Source organism: Molossus molossus, unplaced genomic scaffold, assembly GCF_014108415.1.
Source record: "Molossus molossus isolate mMolMol1 unplaced genomic scaffold, mMolMol1.p scaffold_m16_p_27, whole genome shotgun sequence".
In the NCBI taxonomy this organism is placed as follows: domain Eukaryota; kingdom Metazoa; phylum Chordata; class Mammalia; order Chiroptera; family Molossidae; genus Molossus; species Molossus molossus.
The window spans coordinates 3380184-3393427 of record NW_023425363.1 but is presented as its reverse complement, the minus strand read 5'-3'; the positions used below and the strand labels follow the sequence as shown (position 1 = coordinate 3393427).

The 13244-nt window shown below is 36.9% G+C and overlaps 1 protein-coding gene across 8 annotated transcripts in view; it reads left to right on the top strand.

The window, feature by feature from the left end:
- NCOR1 (nuclear receptor corepressor 1) overlaps window positions 1-13244 on the top strand; it is a 245674-nt gene that overhangs the window by 81540 nt on the left and 150890 nt on the right. The window lies entirely within an intron of this gene.

Sequence of the window (13244 nt, the reverse complement as noted above, 5' to 3'; positions counted from 1 at the left end):
CAATTTTATCCAACAACAAAAACATATAAAAGTATCTGTCTGTAGGATGCTTTATTAAAAAAAAAACCATAATGACTCCAGGATTGAAATGTAATTATTATGTTGTAAGTATTTTTTTAACATTTTAAATTTTATTTTTCAATTACAGTACATTTTGTATTAGTTTCAGGTGTATACTATAGTGTTTAGACACTCACATACTCTACAAAGTGGTCTCCTTTATTTCAAGTACATACCTGGCAGCTAGCTATTACAGTATTATTGACAATATTACCTGTGCTGTACTTTTACATCCCTGGGACTATTTTGTTATTACCAATTTATAGTTGTATAATTACGTCACTGTTTTCACTCAGCTCCTCCACCACCCTCCCCTCTGGCAATCATCAGTCCTCTGTATCTATGAGTCTATTTATATTTTGTTCATTTATTTTGCTCTTTAGATTCCATATATAAATGAAACCATATGATACTTGTCTTTTTCTGTTGGATTAACTTCACTTAATATAATACCCTCTAGGTTTCATGATGTCAAAGAAGGTAAGATTTCCTTTTTTATGGCTGAGTAAAATTCCACTGTGTATATCTACTACAACATTTTTATCCACTCATCTATTAATGGGTACTTAGGTTGCTTCCATATCTTGACTATTGTAAAATAAGCTGCAATAAACATAGGGATGTATATGTCTTTTCGAATTAGTGTTTTGGATTTCTTTGGATAAATACCCAGAGGTGGGATTGCTGGGTTATATAGTATTACCATCTTTAATTTTTTCAGGACCCTCCATATTGTTTTCCAAACTGGCTGCACCAATCTGCATTCCCATCAACAGTGAGCAAGGTTCACTTTTTTCTACATTTTTCTAATACTTGTTTGCTGATTTATTGATGAAAGCCATTCTGGCAGGTGTGAGGTGATATCTCATTGTAGTTTTAATTTTCATTTTTCTAAAGATTAGTGACGTTGAGCATGTTTTCGTATGTCTATTCAGTTCTTCTATCCATTTTTAAATTTTTTAATCCTTAAAGCCCGAGGATATTTTTCCATTAATATTTTTCAGATAGAGTGGAAGGGAAGGAGGGAGAGAGAGAGAAACGATATGAGAGACACATTGATTGGTTGCCTCCCGCATGACCTTGACTGGGGTGGGAATCAAACCTGAAACCTAGGTACGTGCCCTTGACTGGGAATCGAACCTGTGACTCTTTGGTACGAGAGCTGACAATCTGACTGCTGAGCCAAACTGTCCAGCGCCATTTTTAAATTGGATTTTTTTGTTTTTTCTTTCTGGTATTGAGTTGTGTAAATTCTTGATAAATTTTGGATATTAACCCTTGATGTATTTAATGATATCATTGGCGAATATCTGCCATTAATAATAGGTTGTCTTTTCGTTTTGTTGGTGGTTTCATTTGCTCTGTAAAATTTTTTAGCTTGATGAAGTCCCATTGCTTAATTTTTTTCTTTTGTTTGCCTTGTTTGAGGAGCTGTATCTGAAAAAAATATTGGCAATGAGAAATGTCAGAGATTTTACTGCCTATGTTTTTTTCTAGGAATTTTATGGTTTCGAATTTTAACATTATAGTCTTTAATCAATTTTGAGTTTATTCTTGTATATAGTGTAAGAAGATAGCTAGTTTTATTTGTTTTTTTACATTTCTAAAGATTGCTGTGACTTTTCTGGGTCTTTTTGGTTCCATATAAATTTTTGGATTATTTGTTCTAGTTCTGTAAAAAATATGTCACTGGTATTTTGATAGGCATTGTGTTGAATCTATAGATTGCTTTGGGTAGTGTGAGCATTTTAATGTCAGTTCTTTCTGCCCATGAGCACGGTATATGCTTCCATTTATTTGTATATTCTTCAGTGTCTTTTAATTTTCTGAGTACAGGTCTTTAAACTTTATTCCATGTATTTTTTTTTATGCAATTGTAAATGGTATTTTTTTAAGTTTTCTTTTCTGATAGCTTATTATGGGTGTATAAAAAATGCAACTGATTTCTGAATATTTATTTTGTATCTGACTAGTTTCCTAAATTCATTTATCAGTTCTAGTAGTTTTTGATGTAATCTTTAGAGTTTTCTATATACAGTATTTTGTCATATGTAAATAATGACAGTTCTTCTTTCTTTTCAATTTGAATGCCTTTTATTTTTTCTTGTCTGATGGCTGTGGCTGGGACTTCCAGTACTATGTTGAAAAAGCTTAATGAAAGTCAACATTCCTGTCTTGTTCCTGATCTTTAAAAAACGCTTTTAGTTTTTCCCCCTTGAATATGATGTTAGTTATGGGTTTGTCATATATAGCCTTTATTATGTTGAGGTATTTTCTCTCTATTCCCACTTTGCTGTGATTTTTTATCATAAATGTGTGCTGGATTTGTGAAATGCTTTTCTTCATGTATTAATATGATCATATGATTTTTACCTTTTATTTTGTTTATGTGATGTATCATATTAATTGATTTGTGGATATTGAACCAACCTTTTATTCCCAGGAATAAATCTCATGTGATTGTGGTGTCTGATCTTTTTAATTTATTACTGAATTCAGTTTCCTAATACTTTGTTGAGGATTTTTGCATCTGTGTTCATCAGGGGTATTGGCCTATAATTTTCTTTCTTTGTAGTGTCTTTATTTGGTTTTGGAATTAGGATAATCCTTGCCTTGTAAAATGAGCATGGAAGTCTTCCATTTTCTTGAATTTTAAAAAATAGGGAGAAATAGGTATTAGTTCTTCTTGGAATGCTTGGTAAATCACCTGTGAAGGCATTTGGTCCAGGACTTTTGTTTGTTGGGAGTTGTTTGATTATTGGTTCAATTTCGTTGGTGGTTGTTGGTCTGTTAAATTTTTCTGTTTCTTCTTGATATAGTCTTGGAAGATTTTGTTTAATGAATGTTTCTAGGAGTTTATCCATTCCAGATTGTCCAATTTGTTGGCATATAGTTGTTTGTAACTATTATTTTATAACTATTATATTTTCTTATAATCCTTTGTATTTCTGTGCTGTCAGTTGTTACATCTCTTTCATTTCTGATCTTATTTATTTGAGTCCTCTCTTTTTTCTTGAGTCTGGTTAAAGGTTTATCAATCTGGTTTATCTTTTCAAAGAACTAGTTCTTGGTTTCATTGATCTTTTAAGTTATTTTTTTAGATTCTAGTTCATTCCTTTCAGTTCTGATCTTTATTATTTCTTAGTCACTTTGGGCTTTGTTGTTTGTTCTTTTTCTAGTTCCTTTAGTTGCAAGGTAAGATAGTTTATTTGAGATTTTTCTTGTTTCTTGAGGTAGGCCTTGTCTTGCTATGCCTTTCCTTCTTAGGGCTGCTTTTGCTCTGTCATATAGATTTAAGATTGTTATGTTTTCATTTTCATTGTCACACAGTGTTTTTTTTTTTTTATTTAAAAAGTATCATTATTACCAATTCATTGTTTAGTAACATGTTATTTAGCCTCCATGTTTTGTGTGTTTTTCAATTTTTATCTTGTAATAGATTTCTAGTTTCATACCATTGTAGTCTGAGAAGGTATTTGATGTAATTTTTACCTTAAATTTATTGAGACTGTTTTTTTGACCTGACATGTGCTTTATCTAGGAAAATGTTCTATGTCCACTTCAAAGGAATATATATTTTGCTGCTTTGGGGTGAAATGCTCTGAAGATACCAATTAAATTTATCTGGTCTGGTTTGTCATTTAAAGCTGCAGTTTCCTTGTTGATCTTCTGTTTGGAAGATGTGTCCATTGATGTCAGTGGGGTGTTAAAGTTTCCTACTATGACTGTATCAATTTTGATCCCTCCCTTGACTTGCTTTTATATTTAGGTGCTTCTATGTTGGGTGTGTAAAAGTTTACAAGCGATATAGCCTTTTGTTGGATTGCTCCCTTTATCATTACTTAATGTCTTTCTTTGTCCCATACTATAGCCATTGTTTTAAAGTCTATTTTGTCTGATATAAATATTGCTACCCAGGTAATTTTTTCTTTTTTTCTGTTTCATTTGTATGAAATTTCTCTTTTTATCTCTGTGTGTGTTTCTTTCATTCTGAGGTAGGTCTTCAGTAGACAGGATATATATAGGTCTTACTTTCTTATCATTTTAGTCATCCTATGTCTTTTAATTGGAGTATTTAATCCATTTACACTTAAAGTGATTATTCAGCCCTGGCTGATTTGGCTCAGCAGTTAGAATATCGGCCCACGGACCAAAGGGTCATGGGTTCGATTCCCGGTCAAGGCACATACCTGTGTTGCTGGTTTGATCCCTGGCCCTGGTCAGAGACATGTGGGAGGCAACCAAGCCACGTGTCTCTCTTACATCGATGAATCCTCCCTCCCACCCATGCTATCTAAAAAAATCAATGGAAAAATATCCTCAAGTGAGGATTAACAACAAATAAACTAAATAAATAAATAAAGTGATTATTCATAGGTACATATTAATTGTTATTTCATTATGCATATTTATGTTCCTCTTTTTTTTTTTTCCCTATCTTGTTTTTGAAAAAAGTCTCTTTAATATTTCTTGTCATAGTGGTTTGTTGGTGATAAACTCCTTCAGCTTTTTCTTGACTGGGAAGCTATTTCTTTCTTTTTCAGTTTAAAATTTTTAAACTTCAGGGGTGGAGAACCATTTTTCTGCCAAAGGCTATTTGGATATTTATAACATCATTGGTGGGCCATACAAAATTATCAACTTAAAAATTAGCCTGCTATATTTGGTCACGCTAATTTGGTGAAGTGTGTGATATTAGCTGGTATTGATTTTGCGGTCCAAATAAGGCCCATGGGCCAAACATTCCCCATCCTGGTTTAAATGGTAGCATTGTTGCCCGGCTGGTGTGGCTCAATGCACCAAGAGGTCGCTGGTTCAATTCCTGGTCAGGGCACATGCCCAGGTTGTGGGCGTGCAGGAGGAGGCCAATCAGTGTTCTCTCTCATTGATGTTTCTATCTCTCCCTCTCCCTTCTTCTCTCTCTCTAAAAAAAAAAAAAATTAGTGAAGAAACAAAAGGTTTTTTTAAAATGATAGCATTGTTGGGTAAAGTAGTCTTGGTTGTAGGTCCTTGCTTTTCATCACTTTGACTATTTCTGCCAGTCCCTTCTGGTCTGAAATGTTTCTGTTGATAAATCAACTGATGATATTATGGGAGCATTTTTATAAGTAACTGTCTTTCTCTTGCTGCTTTTAAGATTCTCTCTTTATCTTTAACCTTTAGCAATTTAATTATGATGTTTCTTGGTGTGGACTTCTTTGGGTTCATCTTGTTTGGCACTCTGTGCTTCCTGGACTTACATGTCTTTTTCCTTCACCAGGTTAGGTAAGTTTTCAGTTATTATTTCTTCAAATAGGTTCTCAATCTCTTGCTCTTTCTTTTCTTTTTCTGGTAACCTTATAATATGGATTTTGTTATGCTTGTTTTGTCTCAGAAGTCCCTTAAAATTTCATTTATTTATTTATTTATTTATTTATTTATTTATTTATTTATTTTCTGCACTGGTTGGGTGTTTTCTGCCACCTTGTCTTCCAAATCATTGATTTGATTCTCTGCTTCATCCAACCTACTGTTTATTCCTTCAAATGTATTCTCTATTTCAGATATTATATTTGTCATTTTTGACTGGTTCTTTTTTTATGGGTTCTAAGCTCTTTTTTTATGCGTACTAACTTTTTAAGTTCTTGCTGAGTTCATCTTTCCCTAAGTTCCTTGAGCACTTTTTTAACCCTTATTTTGAACTCTGTATCTGGTAGAGTGCTTGTGCTATTTCATTTTGTTCTTTTTCTAGGGAGTTCTCCTATTGTTTCATTTGGAGCTTGTTTCTTTGTTTTCCCATTTTGGCTGCCTGTCCTTATTTGTTTCTGTGTATTATGTAGATCTGCTGTGTCCCCCAATCTTGGCAGGACAGACTTATGTAGTAGTTATCCTGTGGGGCTCAATGGTACAGTCTCCCTGATTACCTGAGCTAGGTGCTTTAGGAATGGAATGTCCCTTGTGTCAGTTGTGTAAGCCCTCTTATTATACTATAGTTAAGTCTTGATTGCTGTTAAACTGTTCGTGGCTGACTATGAACATTGACCCTTACACAGTGTATGAGCTGGTGTGTGGGGGCTGACCCCACAGAACAGAATTGTCCTTAGAAACATCTGATGCCTGAGAGATCTCCTTTTGGGAGTTTAACTGTTGGAGCTCATTGGGTCATACTCTGAAGCGGTCTGAAGTCAGCCACTGGATGTGTTGGTTCTGGGGCCTTTTGGAAGGGAGGGATTTTGGTGCAAGTAGTATCAGACAGTGGCTGTGACCAGCCCTGGGCTACCTATTAGGAGCTTTAAAGCTGTCCACGGTTGGTGGCTTCCTCTGCTGGGCCCTGGGTGTTAGTCAGAGGGGTCATGCTATAGACTGAGGTTTGCTCCCACTAGTACCAAGCCTTGTGTAGGTCAGCAAAATGCCCAAGGCACCCCGAGATTTGCCTTTGCCTGCTGGCTGCCTGTTAGGCTCATCCACTTAAATTGCCTCTGACAGTATGTAAGTTATGTGAGGCAGGTTCTCAGTCAGTCACCTGGTAGGGATGATTATTGTTCACCAAGTTGCTACAGATTCAAACTTAGTACCAGTTCTGGGTCAGTGTAGACTCCTCTACAGGGTGGGAGCTTGGGTGCGGGTGGCTCTCAGATAATTGGGAGGGTAGGCCTAGTGCATCTTCCCAGGCTGATGCCATAGGGCAGCATTGCTGATCGGGCCAATGGAAAAATGGCCCTCACCCTAAAACCATTCTACTCATTCTTTCCCTGAGTGTCTATGACAACCCCTGAAGTTGGCCGGATGTCCTCGAAAACTTCTCAAGAAAGACTTCCACCCTGGCCGGTTTGGCTCAGCGGTTAGAGCGTCGGCCTGCGGTCCTAAGAGACCCGGGTTCGGTTCCTGCTAAGGGCGCCTACCTCGGTTGCAGTTTGTCCCCGGCCCTGGTCGGTTGTGTGGGTGGCAGCCACTCGATGTGTTCCTTTCACATCGATGTTTCTCTCTCTCTCTCTCTGTTCCTCTCTCTCCCTCCCACTCTACCTGAACAAAAAATGGAAAAATGTCCTTGGTGAGGATAAAAAAAAAGAAAGACTTCCTTGGTCCCAGGCTGGCTGAAGCCAACAGATTTCTTCTCAAGGTGCAAGTTTGGCATGGCAGGTCCTCAGGTAGTCTGGGTCATGTGGCTAGTGCAATTCCGCAGGCCTCTCATGAAGACGGAAGATGTAGTCAGTTGGGAGCACTGTGAGAAAATGGCCCTCACCCAAAAGCCGCTTCACTCAGTCTCCTCCTGTCTCTGATTGCCCCTTTATCAGCCTGGACCTCTTCAAGAGCCTTACAAGAAAGACGGCATGGGTCCAGGCTGGCCACAACTAGCTGACCCTTCCCTAAGGTGTGAATCAGCAGAGCAGTGCCACAAGGAGTTGGGAGTGTGGGGCTGGTGCGTTTTCTCAGGCAAATGCTGTATGGAGGGGACAGCTACCAAGTGAAGATGGTGTCTGTGGATGGTATAGGAGAGGGACTCAGCACAGCTACAATGGTGGCTGTTTCTCCAATCCTCCCCCTGAAGCTCCATAACCCAGTCTGTCCCTGTATGACTCCAGTCTGCTCTGAGCCACTGTCCCTTTGTGGGAGCCTGGGGTAAGTGCCCACTAACGAAATTTTGTGCACGCGCCCTTTAAAAGGGCACCTGGATTTCTAGCAGTCTTTAGTCTCACCCTGGAAGATGGAATTTCTGCTGATTTCTGAACCAGATATGTGGGCTCTTCTTCCTGGCACTGGTGCTCTGGGCTGGGGAGCTGGACGTAGGGGTTGAGACCCCTCTCTCCTCAAGTGGAACCTCTGCAGCTGAGATATCCCTCCTGATTCTCAGTTGCTAAACTTCGGTGCAGGGCCAGCCCTTTTTGCCTCTCTGCCCTTCTCACCAGTCTCCATGTTGCTTTTTCTGTGTGTCCTTAGTTATAAGACTCCTGTTCAGTTAGTCTTAGGTTGGTTGTTTGGTTTAAATGTTGTATAATTTAGTTGTAATTCTGATTTGCTCCTGGGACTAAGTGCGTATAACTTCCACCTACTCCGATGTACATTATAGTTATTATAAAATTGATCAAAACAACAATCACTTACTCTGGCTGGTTTGGCTTAGCAGTTAGAGTGTAAGCCTGTGGACCAAAGGATCACAGGTTCGATTCCCTGTCAAGGGGCATTCCTGGGTTGTGGGTTTGATCTCTGGCCCTGGTTGGGGTCATGTGGGAGGTGACCAAATGATGTGTCTTACATTGATGTTTCTCTTTCTCCTTCCTTCCCTCCCTGCCTTCTACTCTCTAAAAATCAATCGAAGAATATCCTTGGGGTGAGGATTAACCAAAACAACAATAACAATCATTTAAGAAAATGAGAAACAAATTTATTAAATATAAGTAAAATTTTACAGAAATGCATTCATGCTCCAATGAAATAAGTGGAGTTGTTTTAAAATATTACTTATTGATAAAGTGAAGGTGACAGCATATACTCTATTCTTATTTTTTATTCTGGTGAAAGTATCGCTAAATCTGTTTCACAAGTAATTTCTTATGAGGTACATGCCCCAAATTAATATGCTTATCTAAGATGAAAATATCAGTTTAAAACTTAAGTACATTGTTTGTCCCCACCCCTGGTGGGTCGTGCGGGTGCCAGCCACTCGATGTGTCCCTTTCACGTTGATGTTTCTCTCTTTCTTTCTTCCTCTCTCTCCTTCCTGCTCTATTTGAACAAAAAAATGGAAAAAAAAAATGTCCTCAGGTGAGGATAAAAAAACAAACAAACTTAAGTACATTAATTTTCTTAAAATGAAAATGTTGGGAACTATTAGCTTGATGAAGGATTTGTTTCTTTGCTGCTCTGGAAGTGTTTACTCTTGAGGGTCAGTCAGTACTCCAGGGTAGGGTACAGGAAAAGGGAAACTTAAGCTTTTATTTATAAAATGACGGAAAGGCAATTGAAGTAAGGAAAGGAAACCCACGATTTATTATCTGATAGTATAAAAACTTTTTATAGTAATAATACTTTTATAGATGAGGAACAAACTGAGGTTTAGAGATGTTTAATGAGTGCCAACATCATACAACTAGTATGTGCCAGACCCAAGACTTGAACTCAGCACTTTTAAAACATAACGCAATGCATCATCCACCCTACCACCCTGCCTCTCAAGATAGGCCAATTTAAGTAAAGAGTGTATCTCTGGAAGTTCAGAATCTCTGAAGTTGATTGTTTTAAGATTATCAGTGCTAGTATTCCCTGTGGAAAATCATTGTCTGTGCCAGCAGAAGACTGTTAGAATATGACAGCCAGAGAAGATAGTGTCCTGGGAATTTTCAAAAAGGAAGGAGTAAGAGAAATACAAAATGTGGCATATACATCAGCATCTGTCTAAAAATATTCTTTTGTTTTCAGTGTTTGGAGGTCATTGCTGACTATAGTGAGTGGTGAGCTATTGGAATAAAATAAAATGATGGGGAATTAAGTCACAGTCCAGTGTATTTAGTGAATTGGAAAAGGGTAGCTGGTGAAAGAGTCTAAATCATTCTTTCTCATGGTAACAGTCTTCTAATGTAAAATTTTATGCTGGAATGTGAGATCTCTGTATCCTAGGCTAGTCTTTAATAATACTGATTCTGAAAATTAACTTGTGTGTGACTTTTTAAAAATATTTTTTCTTTATTAATTTTAGAGAGAGAGGAAGGGAGAGAGAGAGAGAAACATTGTATTTTATTTTATTTTTATCCTCACCCGAGGACATTTTTTTCCATTTTTTGTTCAGATAGAGTGGGAGGGAGAGAGAGGAAGAGAGAGAGAGAAACATCGATGTGAAAGGGACACATTGAGTTGCTGCCACCCACAGGACCAACCAGGGCCGGGGACAAACTGCAACCGAGGTACGTACCCTTAACGGGAACCGAACCCAGGTCTCTCTAGACCACAGGCCGATACTCTAACCACTGAGCCAAACTGGCCAGGGCAAGAGAGAAACATTGATGAGAGAGAATGTCAATTGGCCGCTACCTGAATGCCCCCCACTGGGGATCAGGCCCACAACCTGGGCATGTGCCCTGACTGGTAATCCAACCGACGACCTCTTCATGCATGGGTCGACACTCAACCACTGAGCCACACCAGCTGGGCTTGTGTGTGAATTTTTTTATTGTGTTAAAATATACATAGAGCCCGGCCGGTGTGGGTTAGTGATTCGATTCCCACTTAGGACACATGCCCAGGTTGTGGGTCCAATCCCTAGTAGGGGGCATGCAGGAGGCGGTCAATCGATGTTCTCTCTCTATCTCCCCCTCCCTTTCTCTCTCTCTAAAATCAATAAAGAAAAAAAAATATGTACACAAAAAAATTTATCACTTTAACTGCTTTTAAGTGTTCTGATTTACTGGCATTAAGTACATTCACAGTGTGGTGCAACCATCAGCACTATTTCCATAACTTTCTCATTATCCCAAAAAGAAACTGTATACATTAAGCAATAATTCCTCATTCTCCTTCCAGTGGTTGGTAACCTCTAATCTACTTTCTGTCTCTCTGAATTTGCCTATTAAAGATATTTTATATAAATGAAATAGTACAATAGTTTTCCTTTGTGTCTGGCTTATTTTACTTAGCATGTTTTTGAGATACATCTATATTGTAGTGTGTGTTAGAACTTTATTTTTTTTGGTGGCTGAATAATAGTCCACTGGGTGTATATAAATTTTGTTTACCCATTCATCTTTTAATAGGCATAGGTTGTTTCCACATTCTGGTTTTTTTTTTTTTTTTTTATCAATGCTGCTATGAACATGGCTGTATAAATATCTGTTTACAGTCCCTGTTTTCAATACTTTTGGTCATATACCTAGGTGGAATTTCTAGGTCATATGATAATTCTATGTTTACCTTTTTGAGGAGCTTCCACAGTCTTTGCCAAAGTGGCTGCACAATTTTACAATCCCACAAATAGTGCATGTGGTTCCAATTTTTCCATATCTTTGTAGACACATTATCATTATTATTGTTATTATTATTATTCCTTACCTGAGGACATTTTTCTACTTATTATCATATAGAGTGGGAGGGAGAGAAACAGAGAAACATCGATGTGATAGAGCCACCTCATCTGGTTGCCTCCCACAGGACCCTGACCAGGACTCAGGACGAACCACAACTGAGGTATGTGCCCTTGATTGGGATTGAACCCGCAACTCATTGGTTCGTGGGCAGCACTCTAACTACTGAGCAAAACTGACCAGGGCTATTATTATTTTTTAAAAACAATTTAAGCTACCCTAATGGGTGTGAAATGATATCTCATTGTGGTTTTGATTTGCATTTACGTAATGATAAATAATGTTAAGCATTTTATATGTGCTTGTTGGCCATTTGTATATCTTTGGACAAATGTATATTTAAATCTTTTGCTAATTTTTTTGTGGGGGGGTGTTTGTCTTTTTATTTTTTAGTTGTAGGAGTTCCTTATATGTTCTGGATATTAAAACCTTTTCAAATACATGATTTGCAAATATTTTCTTTCATTGGATTTTTTTTCACTCTCTTGATAATGCCCTTTGATGTACAGAAGCTTTAATTTTGTTGAAGTACAGTTTATCTGTTTTTTATTTGTTGCATAGGCTTTTAGGGTGATTATCCAGGAATTCATTGCCAAATCCAAGGTCAGGAAGATTTTTTCGTGTGTTATTTTTCCAGGTGTTTTACAGATTTCAGTCTTACTGTTTTGAGTTATTTTTTGCAAATGGTGTAAGATAAACATCATTATTTTGCATGTGGATATCTATTTTTCCCAGCACCATTTGAAGAGATTGTTGTTTCACCATTGAATGGTCTTGGCACCCCTGTTTAAAGTCAGCTCACTACAGATGTGAGAGTTTATTTCTGGGCTCTCAAATTGATTGATCTGTGTATCTGTCCTATGACAGTATCACATTCTTGATTACTGTAGTTTTGTAGTGAGTTTTGAAATTGCAAAGTGTGAGTTCTCCAACTTTGTATTTCTTTTCCAAAACTGTTTTGGCTATTTGGGGTCTCTTGAGATTCTATGTGAATTTTATAACGGATTTTTCTCTTTATCCAAAAAACGCCTTTGGGCTATTAATACAGATTACACTGAATCTGTAAGTAGCTTTGTGTTGTAGTGTCATCTTAAGAATATTAAATCTTTCAATACATGCTATGGGATGTCTTACTATTTATTTAAGTTTTCCTTAATTTCACCCAGCAGTTTTTTGTTGTTGTTGTTGTTTTTTGTGTTTTTTTTGAGGTATATGTCTTGAGTCTCCTTGGTTAACTTTATTCCTATTCTATTCTTTTGGATGTTATTATAAATGGAATTGTCTTCTTAATATGATGTTCAGATTATTCATTGCTAGTGTATAGAAATAAAACTGAATTTTATTGTTGATTTTTGTATCCTGTAGTTTTGCTCTATTCATTTATTAGCTCTAACATTTTTGTGTGTATGGATTCTTTGGAATTTTCTAGATATGGGATCATGTCATCTGCAAATAGAAGTACTTCTTCCTTTCCACTTTGGGTGCTTTTATTTTATTTTTTTCTTGTCTAGTGCTCTGACAACCCTCAATACTATATTGAATACAAGTAGCAAACATAGCATCCTTGTCTTGTTCCTGAAGCTTCCTGCTCCACTAGTTTTAATGACATTATCATGGATTTTAGGAAGATAATAGGATTTTATGTCTTAAATGAGGTTTCAAATTTTTGAAGTATAGTAATTTTATACACCTCAGGGTTATTTTATCATCTATCCCGAAAAGGAAACTCAGTGATTATCATTTCAATGAAATGTTTTCAATGAAATTAGCCTATGGAAAGTTAATACCAAGAAGATATAAACATTTATAAAATGTAATCTTCAGCCAAATATATGTCACCAGGATAATTGAAATAAGACAAAGCTTTACAATCTCATTGTTTTTACACCTTCTTCATTCTGAGAGCTCAGGTTAAATGTTGTGGAGACCTCAGAGGAAGGCCTTGTCCTGTGGTATTTTCTCTCTTATAAGCATAAACATTTTATGGTACTCCTAAAAGAAATGTTGTTGTTTGAGACATTTGTTTTTAAAGCTTGGCCATAAAGTAAAATATCACTTCTGTAAAAATCTTGGTAGAAAATGAAAAGTCAAATTAACAAATATCCGTATGTAGTACTCTGTACAGTACATCAT